The sequence below is a fragment of the Zingiber officinale genome, chromosome 5B, assembly GCF_018446385.1.
Source record: "Zingiber officinale cultivar Zhangliang chromosome 5B, Zo_v1.1, whole genome shotgun sequence".
In the NCBI taxonomy this organism is placed as follows: domain Eukaryota; kingdom Viridiplantae; phylum Streptophyta; class Magnoliopsida; order Zingiberales; family Zingiberaceae; genus Zingiber; species Zingiber officinale.
Genome location: NC_055995.1, coordinates 67,859,677 through 67,872,454, shown reverse-complemented (window position 1 = coordinate 67,872,454; position 12,778 = coordinate 67,859,677).

Below are 12,778 nucleotides of genomic sequence, written 5' to 3'. Positions count from 1 at the left end.
GCTATGACTTTTCCTTCTTGCATGAGTACAGCTCCTAAGCCCATCTTGGAAGCATCACTGTAGATGTCGAAACTCTTGTCGCTCTGTGGAACAGTCAGAATGGGAGCACTGATCAATCTCTTCTTTAGCTCTTGGAAACTCTGCTCACATTTATCTGACCATTCGAATCTCTTGTTCTTTCTGGTGAGGGCTGTTAGTGGAGAGGCTATCCGGCTAAACCAAGGAAGCTTCTGATCTCCCTGGCGTTCTTGGGCCTGCTCCAGTTGTTGACTGCTTCTATTTTGGCTGGATCCACTTGGATGTCTTCTTTAGAAATTATGTGACCTAGAAATGCCACTTGATCTAACCAGAACTCGCACTTTGAGAATTTAGCATAAAGTTATTTCTACTCAAGTGCGTGTCATGCTCCTCTGGGGTCCTTGAATAGACCAGAATGTCGTCGATGAATACAATGACAAATTTGTCAAGATATTCTCTGAACACTCTGTTCATTAAGTCTATGAAGGCCGCAGGTGCATTAGTCACTCCAAAAGGCATGACTACAAACTCGTAGTGCTCATATCTGGTCCTGAACGCTCGTTCTGTTGATGGTACCCAGAGCGTAGATCTATCTTTGAGAACACTGTTGCTCCTCTTTACTGATCAAATAAGTCATCGATCCTGGGAAGGGGATACTTATCCTTAACTACTACTTTGCTCAGCGTTCTGAAATCTATGCACATTAGCACGGATCCGTCTTTCTTCTTAACGAACAACTCTGGAGCTCCCCGGGGTGAATGACTAGGGCGAACGACTAGGGCGAATGAAACCTTTGTCAAGTAACTCCTTCAGCTCTGCTGAAGACATGCGATACGGAGCTTTTGAAATTGGACCAGTTCCAGGAACCAATTCAATCTCAAATCCACTCATTTATTGGGAGGTAGTCCAGGTAGATCTGCTGGGAATACCTCGGGATATTCACAGACCACCCGAACCCCCTCTTTCTTACCTTCTTTCTGTTCTTCTACACTTACTTGACTGGGGTTCCGGGCTCCCTACTGTCTTGTCTTCTATCTTGGCTGGCTTGAACTCTATAAACTCCTCATAGTGCTTGTTGGTGATCCATTGACGGAAGACTTCTTCGTAAAACTCTGTCTCGAAGTCAACCCAGCTCATCTGGTTGACTGCTCTCTTACTCTTAACTCGCTCCCACCACCTACAAGCATCTCCAGATAGGCAAAAAGAGGCACACTTACCCTTCTCGACTTCTGGTCAGTCAAGAAGCTCCATAGTGCTCTCTAGTGTTTTAAACCAGGCCTGGGCATCTCAGGGCTCAGTCGTGCCTGAGAAGCTCCCTGGTTTCAGCTTCAGCCACTGTATAAGATAAGCTTCTGGTCTCTGGGGTGCTGTGACGGCTCCCTGGGTAGCTGGTGGAGTCTCAATCACCACTGGAGCCTCTGCAGTGATAGCTGGAGGAGGGGGAGGAGCTGCTGGCTGGTTTGCCATCAGATTGGCAATCACTTGCTGCTGTTCTGCTACTTGTCTCTGGAGTTAGGCAACAACTTCAGAGAGATTGGGGCTCAGTTGATCTAAGCTCTTCATTCTCCTGATCTTGGTTCTCAGTACGAACAGTACGGGGACATCCTTTTTCTTAACATCTAATTATGCAAAGAAAAAGACTTGGTATCCTCTCTCTAACCCTTCTAATCATACATAAATATGAATAAAGAAAAGGGAAACTAAATCTTCTATCTTACTTTAGTACTCAAAAAAAAAACAAGAACTTTATATTGCAGTTAATAATAAGGAAAGCAGAATAAAGAAAGAATTTAAATACTTTCTTACTTGGAGACGACAGTGCTTGGTGATGTGTGTGTGTCGGAAAATGGAACACCGCTCACCAACCAGCAGTAACGACCACCCTTCTTACTACTACTACTAAAGATGACCGTTACTTAACTACTAACTCTACTTAACCGGTATGATTAAATATCACATGGAAACCCTACCGAAAAATTTCGGCAGAGTCTCCCCTGACTATATACGCAGCCTCAGACGGTTGGAACATATTTTCCACAACCACACAGTAATAAAAATCACAATAAAAACAAAGAAACTACTCTAGCAATAGCAATGACTACAACACTCCACAAATAATAAAAGAGACTAGCTAGACATGCGGAAATAAACTCAACTACAATCCCAAATGTAATACAACATTAACAGAGGACTAAAAGAAAGTCTAGACAATTTTGCCAGCTACTTCTGGATCTCTCCACAGTCATCACCACCACCATCCTGTCGCCTTCCTTTCATATCTTAGCTTTTCCTTTATCTGCGGTAGGAGGAAAAAAAAACAAAAGATCTATAAGCGAAAACGCTTAGTAAGTACTAATCTATCTCACAAAAACATCAAAGTGCATAAAAAAAAATGCAACAATACTAAAACTGAAATGCTAAAAGCAAAGCTGCATGTACTCATGGTATACAGAAATAAAACTGAATACTAAATATGCTCACTAACTGACAGGAAAGTAATGAAACAACTACTGTAAGCTTAGAATTAAAGAACTAAACTTTTATTGATTTTAAGCATAAAACTTGTTTCATTTTCTTATATCTTTATACCAGAAATTAATCTTTTAATTTCTCTTTTACCTTCTTCTTCTTTTCTTCTTGCTTTACTTATACTAGAAATTAATCTTTTAATTTCTCTTTCACTTTCTTCTTCTTGTTCTTCTTTTCCTTTCTTTTCTTCTTTGGGCCCAGGCTTAGTACCATCTTTGTTTTGCGCGCTCTCTAATAGTGACTGGGGTAGCGAGCCTCCAGCCCTATGAGGATAAAGACCTCGGTCTTACCAGGGCCAAGACCTCGGAATTGGTCACCTGGATTTGTTTAACGACAACCTCGGAAGTCGGGTACTAGCCTCTTTAATTTACTTGTTATCTCTTTTTAACTAGACTTTAGTCTTTTTCTTTACTCATGCTTCTTATAATCCTTTATTAGAGCCTATTAGAATCCTGTAGATATTTCTAACAAGTATAGGATTACAACTAATCAAGCATGCTATATAAAAATAACACAAGGGAAGCAGATCTGAACTCACTAAGCATGTTATAAAATAAAGTAAAAGAAAGCTAATTTGAATTTCCTAAACATGCTGTAATAAAAGCAAAAGAAGCAAATCTGAACTTACTAATCATGCTATAAAATAGAGCAAAAGAAAGCTAATTCAAACTTGCTAATCATGCTGTAAAATAGAGCAAAAGAAAGCTAATTCAAACTTGCTAATCGTGCTGTAAAATAGAGCAAAAGAAAGCTAATTCAAACTTGCTAATCATGCTGTAAAATAGAGCAAAAGAGAGCTAATTTGAACTTACTAAACATGCTGTAAAATAAACAACTGAATGCTACTTTAAACTTCCTAAACATGCTATAAATAAAGCAAAAGAATACAACTTCAGGCTTCTTTAACGTGCTATAAAATAGGCAACAGAATGCTACTTCAAACTTTCTAAACATGCTATAAATAAAGCAAAAGAATACAACTTCAGGCTTCTTTAACGTGCTATAAAATAGGCAACAGAATGCTACTTCAAACTTTCTAAACATGCTATAAATAAAGCAAAAGAATGCAACTTCAGGCTCCTTTAATATGCTGTCCAAAACTAATCCCTAAACAACCTTAACTCTGTACAATATGATCTTAAAGCAAGGAGATTCAAGCATAAAACACAACTCAAAGAATTCAACATCAAGCCAAAAGAATGTATCCTTAGATGAACTCACGGCAGCAACATGAGGTAACCATAACAATCTGTACGGTATGATCCAAAACAGGCAGACAAAGAACCAACTGGACTCAACGCGCATGGCAAAATCCCTAGCAACAATTAAGGATAGAATGCATAACACAACAACCCTAGCATACAATTCTACATGCTTAACTTAAATCATTCATCTTCTTCAATTAATCAAGAAAACTAAAGAAATCAAAATCTTTCAACGTGCTTTGAATTCAAAATGAACAAAGAACACAATTTCTTGACCTTAACATGCTGCTCATGAAAAGGAAAGGGCACCTTGTGCAGCCCAAATACTAAGTCTAGGGTTCATGCTGCTAGGCCCCGGAAGCAAGAAAATCAAACGAAAACAACCCAAAACAACTCCTACCGTAGGTGAGTAGTACCACCCCTTGTTCTTGCACTTAACCGAGGAGAGGAGGTTCTAGGGTTGGATAGATGGATGCCTGATCTCTCCTCGACAAGAGGATCACCACAGTGAAGAATCCCTTGGACACCCTCACCGCCACGGAGATGATGCCCTGCCCTAGTCTCCGCATCGGCGCTTGTGAAGAGGAGGAGGGATGCGAGGTTAGTTGGGAGAAGGAAATAACCCATCTTATCTTATAATACTTAGGGCATTTGTTATTAACTACAACTTATATACATCTCGCCCGACTTGATTAACAAACGAAGTAAGCTTGGTTGGTGCCGCGTCTAGTTAGGTCGGGTTCGGCCGGAGGTCTTGGATTCGAGTCTCACCTTCAACGATTTTTGGTCAAAACTTTTTCCTTTTTGTAAACCTACTAAACGACCTCCAAAAATTACGTAAAAATACTCTAAAAATTCCTAAAAATCTCTAGAATATTTTAAAAGTATTTCCAAATATTTTTATGGACTTTTAGAACTTGAAATGGGGAAAATTGGGTCGTTACAGATAATGTGTGCAGAAATTGAGGGATTAAGGGAAACTTCCGAGATATGTTTTCTTCCTGTTATTTCTGCCGTAGCATTCTATAGCATTCTTAGAGAATTCTATATGAGATTCGCTTACTTCTTTTTAATGTGGCAGTAGCTTACTTTAAGAATTGATTGCTGGAAGTTTAAGAGTAATTCCCAAGAGTTCGGTTGAAGTTTTAGAGCTGTGCTTGCTTACTTCATGTAGAATAAATTATGAACGGATTTGGAAGTTGGTAACCCGTTTCTTTTGAGGTGTTTTGTTGGTTGCAGCAGAATTCGGATTTGATGCTTCATCTTTGGTTGCTAATGCTCTCCAAATTATGCTAGCATAAATTAGATAATTTGTAGCAAAATCAACAGCCTATATGTAGCATTCTAATTTTAGTTTCCCTTGGCCACCTTAGGCGCATGAGCAGATTTTTATGAAGTTTATTGTACAGATTTCATGTGCAGATGTCATTTACCCTTTAGCTGAACGTAAGCATCCCAGTATTTAGTTCCTTGCAGTTTTGTAATCTTCCTGCACTACCGTAAGCATGAATAGCATTTTCCCTTGCTACTCAAAGGGCAAGAACAACCTTTTATTTAGTTAGAATGGGTTTAGCATTTTCCTTGCTACTCAAAAAGGCAAGAACAACCTTTATTTAAAGTATGTAGTGTTAGTTTCTTGGTTTTCTTGATCATGAACAGCTATTAAGCTTATCTTGTAGTTTGATTGGCTTTGCTTTATTTTTATGGCATGCTCAGTTAGTTGCAATTCTCTACTTGTTAGATATACTTACAGTGTTCTAGTAAGCTCTATTAGGGGATTATGAGAAGTTATTGTTAGGATCCTTCGTACTCGGCTAGAGAGGGGGGGTGTGAATAGCCGCCCCAAATCGCTCGTTTCTTCCTACAATTCGTTAGCGCAGCGGAAAATACAAATAGAAACGAAAGGAAGAATACCAAACCTTAACACAAGGATGTAACGAGGTTCGGAGATGAAACTCCTACTCCTCGGCGTGTCCGTAAGGTGGACGAAGCCTATCAATCCGTCGGTGGATGAGTCCCCGGAAAACCGGCTAATACCATATACTCCTTGTGGGTGGAGAAACTCACACAATATTCAACACAAGAAAGGAATACAACAAGAAATACAAGAAGACAAGAACAATGAATGTAAAAACATGTGTTTTGCCTTTGTCGACCCGATTGTTGAAGCAAGAAATGTAATTCACAAAGCAGATATCCCAATGAGAAGTCAAGTTTACAAGAAGTCAAGCACTGCACAAAGAACTCAGAAAGGTAATATAGTTTAGGAAGAAGACCGCAAGAAGCAGCACCGCCCTTATACCGCGAAGACAATACAAACTAGCCGCTGCGTCGAACGGTTAGAACCGACCGGTCTCCGCACCATCGCCTGGCGTACGGCTGTGCCATACCTCGACGTCCCCTGCACCGATCGTGTCGCTGATCGAAGCCCCCGGATCGGGTCTGCGGACCGATCAGTAACATCCTCGATCGGTTCGTTGCACCAATCGTGTGGAAGAAGCCTATGCTGCGCTCGCCCCCGATCGTCCACGCACCTATCGTGGAACTCTCCGACGGCCCACGGACCGAACAGTCACGCCATCGAGTCTTCCTTCCCGATCGGCCCCAGACCCCATCGATAACTATCGCAGCATATCGAGTCGTCAACGACGGGTCACCGCATCGATCGGCGAGCTATGGGTCATCGATCACCGTACTCGGATCCAAACTGTACCCTAAACCCAAGGCTTCCACACCAACATCCGGGTCAACCTTGACCCTGTTGGTACATCATGCCTAGCATCGCCACTCGACCGCTGACTCAGGGCATCCGGGTCAACCCTTTGACCCACTTAGATTTTCAACACCGTAAGTCCGATCATCCCATTCGGATTTTCCCTTGCCCGGTTTCACTCCACCAGACTTTCCAACCGCTAACATCCAGATTTCCACCGCCTAACATCCCGCCTAGGATTCTCACCGTTGCCACCATCGCACCTTTCACACATCGACATCCCGCCAGATTCTTCACCGCCTGCTTCACTCACCTGTCATTCCAACCGCCTAACATCCCTGCTTTTTCCTCTTACAAGCTCCTGCTAAGCCTTCCCAGATTTCAAGTTCTGATACTTGACTTTTCAAGCCAAGCTCTCGCGGACTTTTCCAAGCCAAGTTCCATACTTGATTCTTTCTAGTGCCAAGCTCCCTTGCTGATTCTTTCATTGCCAAGTCTCCATACTTGGACTTTTTCTCGAATCAGGTCAACCAGTCAACCTTGACCGGTTGCACCAATAATCTCCCAAACATCTATTCTTGTCCCATATCAAGAATACAACTCTTCCACGAGTGTCAAACATCAAAATACAACTCAACTAGGTCAACCTTGACCTAAGGTTGCACCAACAATCTTCCTAAGTCAAACATCAAAATATAACTCTCGTCTCGAGTCAAGTCAGTCAATGGTCAGTGCCACCCTACCATTATGATTATGAGTAGAGAAAAGACCAAGATCTAGTTAGAAAAGATAACAAGTAATTTAAAGTAAGAGGCTAGTACCCGACTTCCAAGGTTGTCGTTAAACAAATCCAGGTGACCAATTACAAGGTCTTGGCCCTGGTAAGACCAAGGTCTTTACCCTCATAGGACTGGAGGCTCGCTACCTCAGTCTCTATTAGAGAGCGCGCATTTGGTACTATGCTTGGGCCCAAGAAAGAGAAGAAGAAAGTTAAATATTAACTTCAAGTATAAGGCTATAAGTAAATGAAACAAGTATCACCTATGTCTAGAACTAGCAAAGTTTAGCTCTTATAATTCTAAGCATACAATATTGGTTTTCATTTGCTTTCCTTGTGAGTTTATTGAGCATGATTAGCTTTATTTCCAGTATGTAGATTTATTCTTGTATATCATGAGTATGCAGATTATTTTAGTGCTTTGCTATTAGATGAGCATGTGTAACTTTTCTTTTTAGCATTTCAGTTTTAGCATCCTTTGTATCTTATGCACTTTCGAGTTTTTGTGAGATAGTTTAGTACTTACTAAGCGTTTCGCTTATAGATTTATTTTCCTCTTACTGCAGATAAAGGAAAAGCTAAAGTATAAAGAGGAAGGCGACAAGGAGGATGTGTGATGGATGGTGTGTGATGTTGAACTATGGAAGCCTCGGGACTTGGCTAAGAAGTTGTTTAGAGTCCTTCTTTAATATTATTAGAGAAGTTGAGATTATTAAAGAGTTGTTTCCTTTTTCTTATGTTGCTAATTGAGTCTATTCCGCATTGTTAGTTTGGTTGTTTCCCACTGTTGGAGCTTTATTCATTTGCTATTGCTAAAATAGTTTTTTTTTAAGTTGTTGTGTCTTATTACTACGTGGTTGTGAAGTATATATACCAGCCGCATGTGGTTGATGGTTTATTTTGCATGTATTGATGATTATTGTCACCGGTACAGGGGAGACTCTGCCGAAATTTTTCGGTAGGAACTTCTCTGGGGTCGTGATAAATTTAAGTGTTGCTAATAATATCATAAGTAACACTAGTAAGTAGAGTAATAGTTAAGTAACGACCACCTTTAGAGAGTAGCTAGGAAAGTGGGTCGTTACATATAAGGCTTCATATGGTTCTCAACATATATAAATATGTCTGTGAAGTATTTACTGCAGCTCGAGTGCAAGTTTCTTTTGACTTGAGGTATTTAAGTCACCCTGGTCATGGAGACTTATACTTTGACATCTTAAGTAAAGCATCTCCTTGGAGATGTGAACCTGAGATAATTGAGTATAAGTTGAAATGCCGAATGTGTTTGGATAGTCCACAGATGATTCATCACTCCTTGAGATGAGACATATACCCTATGATCATTTGTTAGGATTATTATTTAAAGTCTTTGCAAAGTATCATATGTTAAGAATATGAGACTCTTAGATATATATAGAAGTAATTTGATTTCATAGGACGAGGAACTATTACTTAGGCTAGGTATAACGTAGTCAGTTTAGTGGGGATGAACACATAGACCATGCCTTGAACTAAGTGGATATAAAACGAGTGAAAGGAACAAGACACAATTGACTGTAGCTGCTGAAGAATTCAGAACTAGTTCTGGAATCAACTATGAATTTTCGATTATTTAGAGATCATGATGTACTACTAGGTGTAACTCATAAACAATTCATAATTAAATAGTTAATCATGGACGACCTTAATAAGCAGGGAACTTATTGAGTCACACGTACTATGAGAATTTTAAGAATTTGATTTTCAAATTAAGAAATAAGATGTTTGGTTGGATCAATCAAAAGCCAAATATGAAAGATATTTTGTCGGAACAGAAGCACGGATAAGTCACATCTCATATGGAAGAGTTTGACCTTATTTGATTTAGTAATGAACCAAATTGGTTTGGTTTAAACTAAGTTGGTTTGTTTGTGAACCAAACTAAGAGGCTATTTGGTCAAATTTTGGTTAAGAAATTTGTGCAGAGTTTGGACTTTTTAATCCAACTCATCAAGAGAACCTATATATTGATATAGAAAGAAGAAAATTAATAACCCAATTTCATTATTCATTGGTTTAGGTTTTTAGAAAACCTAGCCTCTCTCTCTCTCCTCTTTTTGTCGCCGCCCACCTCAAGCCAAGAGGAAAAAATTCTTCTTCCTCAAGTTTTCATTTCTTCTTCCTTCTCTTGGATCACATCACCTCCACACTTAGCTAGTACCAATTGGAGGCGAACCTCCACTACAAAAAAACTACTATTTAGGGACGAAATTTGGGATGAATTTGATAAAAAAAATTCATCGCAAAATATTTTGCGACGAATTTTGGGATGAAATTATATTCGTCCTAAAAATGGCGTTGCAAAATGTTGGCGACGAATACATAATTTTCGTTGGAAATTTTTGCGATAAATTTAAATTTTCGTCGCAGAATTCGTTGCAAATCTGCAACGAACATTTATTAGTTGCAAATTTCATAATTTTATATCTGCGACAAACATATATTTTTGTCCCAAATTTGCAATGAAATTTTTTTGTGGCAAAAAATGTTGCATAATTACAAATAACTGGAGGTAAAAAAATCCTATTTTTGTCGAAAATTTGCGACAAAAACATATTTCCGTTGCAAATCTGCAACAAATCCATATTCGTTGCAAATTTGCAACGAATCCAGATTCATCGCAAATCTGCAATGAATTTGGGTTCGTCTCAAATTTGCGACGAATCTGGATTCGTCCCAAAAATGTCACTTTAACCACGTCGAGTATGGAAAAAACTTTACAAATTTGCGATGAATTTTGGGACGAATCTAGATTTGTCCGAAAAGTTGTTCCTAATTTTCGACGAAAAACTTAATTTTGTCCCAAATCTGCGACGAATCTTGATTCATCGCAAAAGTTGTTTCAATAATTTGCGACGAAAAACTAATTTTTGTCCCAAATCTACGATGAAGTTTGGGACAAATTCATATTTGTCGTAAATTTGCAACGAATCATTTGTCACAAATTTACGATAAATTTACGACAAAAATAGATTTGTCGCAAAATTTATCCCAAAAACAAAAAAAAATCCAAAATCTTTCTTGATTTTTCTATTATCCTGTTTACATATTACACTTATAACATCTTCAACAAATTATATCCAATACATCCATATCCAACATCCAAACAAATCATCCCAAAACTAAACCCAAAAGGTCACAATTGACTGGAGATTGGGCAAGGAAGCCCTAGACTTGGGTTAAGCAAGTTAGGATTAGGCAATCGATTAGCTGATTGATTGAGTGCATCTCTACGCGACGCGCCCGTGGTGAATCGATCGGATGATCGATTCACCTTAAAGTCAATCGATTAGGCAATTGAATGAAGGGGGATTTTGCGAAGCATAGTGTTCTCTCAATTGGAAAAGTGCTCAAACAATTGGGAGATGTTTGCAAAGTGAACAGTGGACTTCTAAATCGATCAGGTGATTGATTGGAGCCGAGTAATCGATTGGGCAATTAATTGAGAGGAGTTTTCGGGAGAGCACAAAGGCATTCTTGATCGATTGGGTAATTGATCAAGAAACTCTTAATCGATCAGGTAATCAATTAGGAGATGTGAAAAAAGTTGTTGCGAGGTTTGGACGGTTGAATGCGCTCGGATCTAACGTGACAATCAATTAGAGGTAAGATCAATCGATTCCACGGGATATAAAGGTGACGATGAAGATTCAAACGTATCTCTCCTTTTCCGATTCTTTCCGTCGGTCTTTGAAGGTTCTTGGAGCAAAGTGCTGCTGTATTTCCAAGCATCAAGAGACGATCCACAACAACAAGAGATCATGAGCAAAGGTCCTTAATTGTTGTATCTATTTCCTCGTTCTTGTTGTATTTCTTATTGTATCTCGTATTCGCTTGTGTATTTGCTTATAAGAGGCTTCTCCGTCTCTTAGAAGGAGGATTTCATAGTGTACTGTGAGCAATGAGAGTGGACCTTTGGATTAGTCACCTCAATTGAGCTAGATACCAAGTAAAATCAAGGGTGTTTGCATTTGCTTTGAGTTTCCGCTACAACAAATTATCAATGAAGCGATTGGAGCTAATCACTCCCCCTTCCATCTAGCTCGCCAGAGTGTCTTGACACCCTCCCCATACCTACAATGTGACTACTGGATATAGTGTAAGTATGACGATAAGACAAGTTAGTTGCAGTAAGATAATGCTTCATTAAATGTGGAGTGTGGGGGACGATGAGGGGCATCATAAAATGGGTCATTCTTTGCTGGTAAAGGTACTCACGCACACATACTGAGGCCTTCTTCTACCTTTTTATATTTAGAGCTACCGTTTTGCCACCACCATTTTCTGACTTAATCGTTGGAGTAGCTACACCGGAGATCCTCTCCCTAGTCTGCTTACTGACGATTTCACTCCTCCTTTTGCTATTTTTCATAGGCGATTCCCGAAGTTATTTAGCTAGGCGATTCCCGAGTTCTTCAACTAGGTCAACTTCCACATCATATCACCACCAATCCGCTCTCCATTCCTTCCTAGCGGGATCAACAACGATCAAGATGACATAAAGGTGAATACGCTCGCCCCCAGCATCGCTGTCAACCTGTCTCAGGGTCAACATAACGATCAAGGTTCAGTTTGTCATCGCCATGATAAATGAAATAAAATCAATGTCGCTTTTGGTTCTGGAGACAAAATATAGGTGTACAAACTAATTAGGTTTCCATCATTTTAGTGTTCTACTGCATGTATGAAAAGCCTAGGAAGTGTGATGAGTCTCTCAATTTCACAAGCTGAATAAGAAATCAACTGCGTGTGAGAAAAACAACCCTTAGCAATAAAAAATAATTATGTTATCACTAATTTCTAATGTCATGACCTTTTCAGAATTGGGCATTGCAATAAGATATATTTGATTCTAGACTTGTGGCATAACATCAAATTTTTATTATTATTTGAATATGCATTTCTTTTAGATTGCCATGATTATAAATATCTATCCACTAGTAGAATTTTGGCTTTTTTACTTCATATATTCACCGAAGTCATAGATAGATAATTATCGAAGTAGACGCACGTGAAGTAATAGGGTACTATTTTACTTCATCCTATTACCGAAGTCGTATCCAGGAAAAAAGTGAAGTCTTTGATCGGTTCAAGGAGGCAAAATCGGTTCAAAGTTGGACCGATGCTGAAGTAAAAAAACATCTTTTACTTCGTTTGTTTTGTAAAGTGTCGAAGTAAAAAATGATATATAACTGCATGATTTAAATGGATTGCCGAAGTAAAATAATATCTTTTACTTCATCGGTTGTGTAATGTGCTGAAGTAATAGATGATATGTAACGTCACGGTTTATATTGATTGGCGAAGTAAATATAATCTATAACTTCACCATATTTTTTATTAATCGAAGTAGTTGATATTATGTTACTTCATAATTTATATTTATTAACAAAGTAATTGATTGTCAAGACTTTATTGTTTTGTATTATACTGAAATAATTGATAAGATACAACTTCACAATTATTAAACTGTGGTGAAGTAATGTAACGACCACC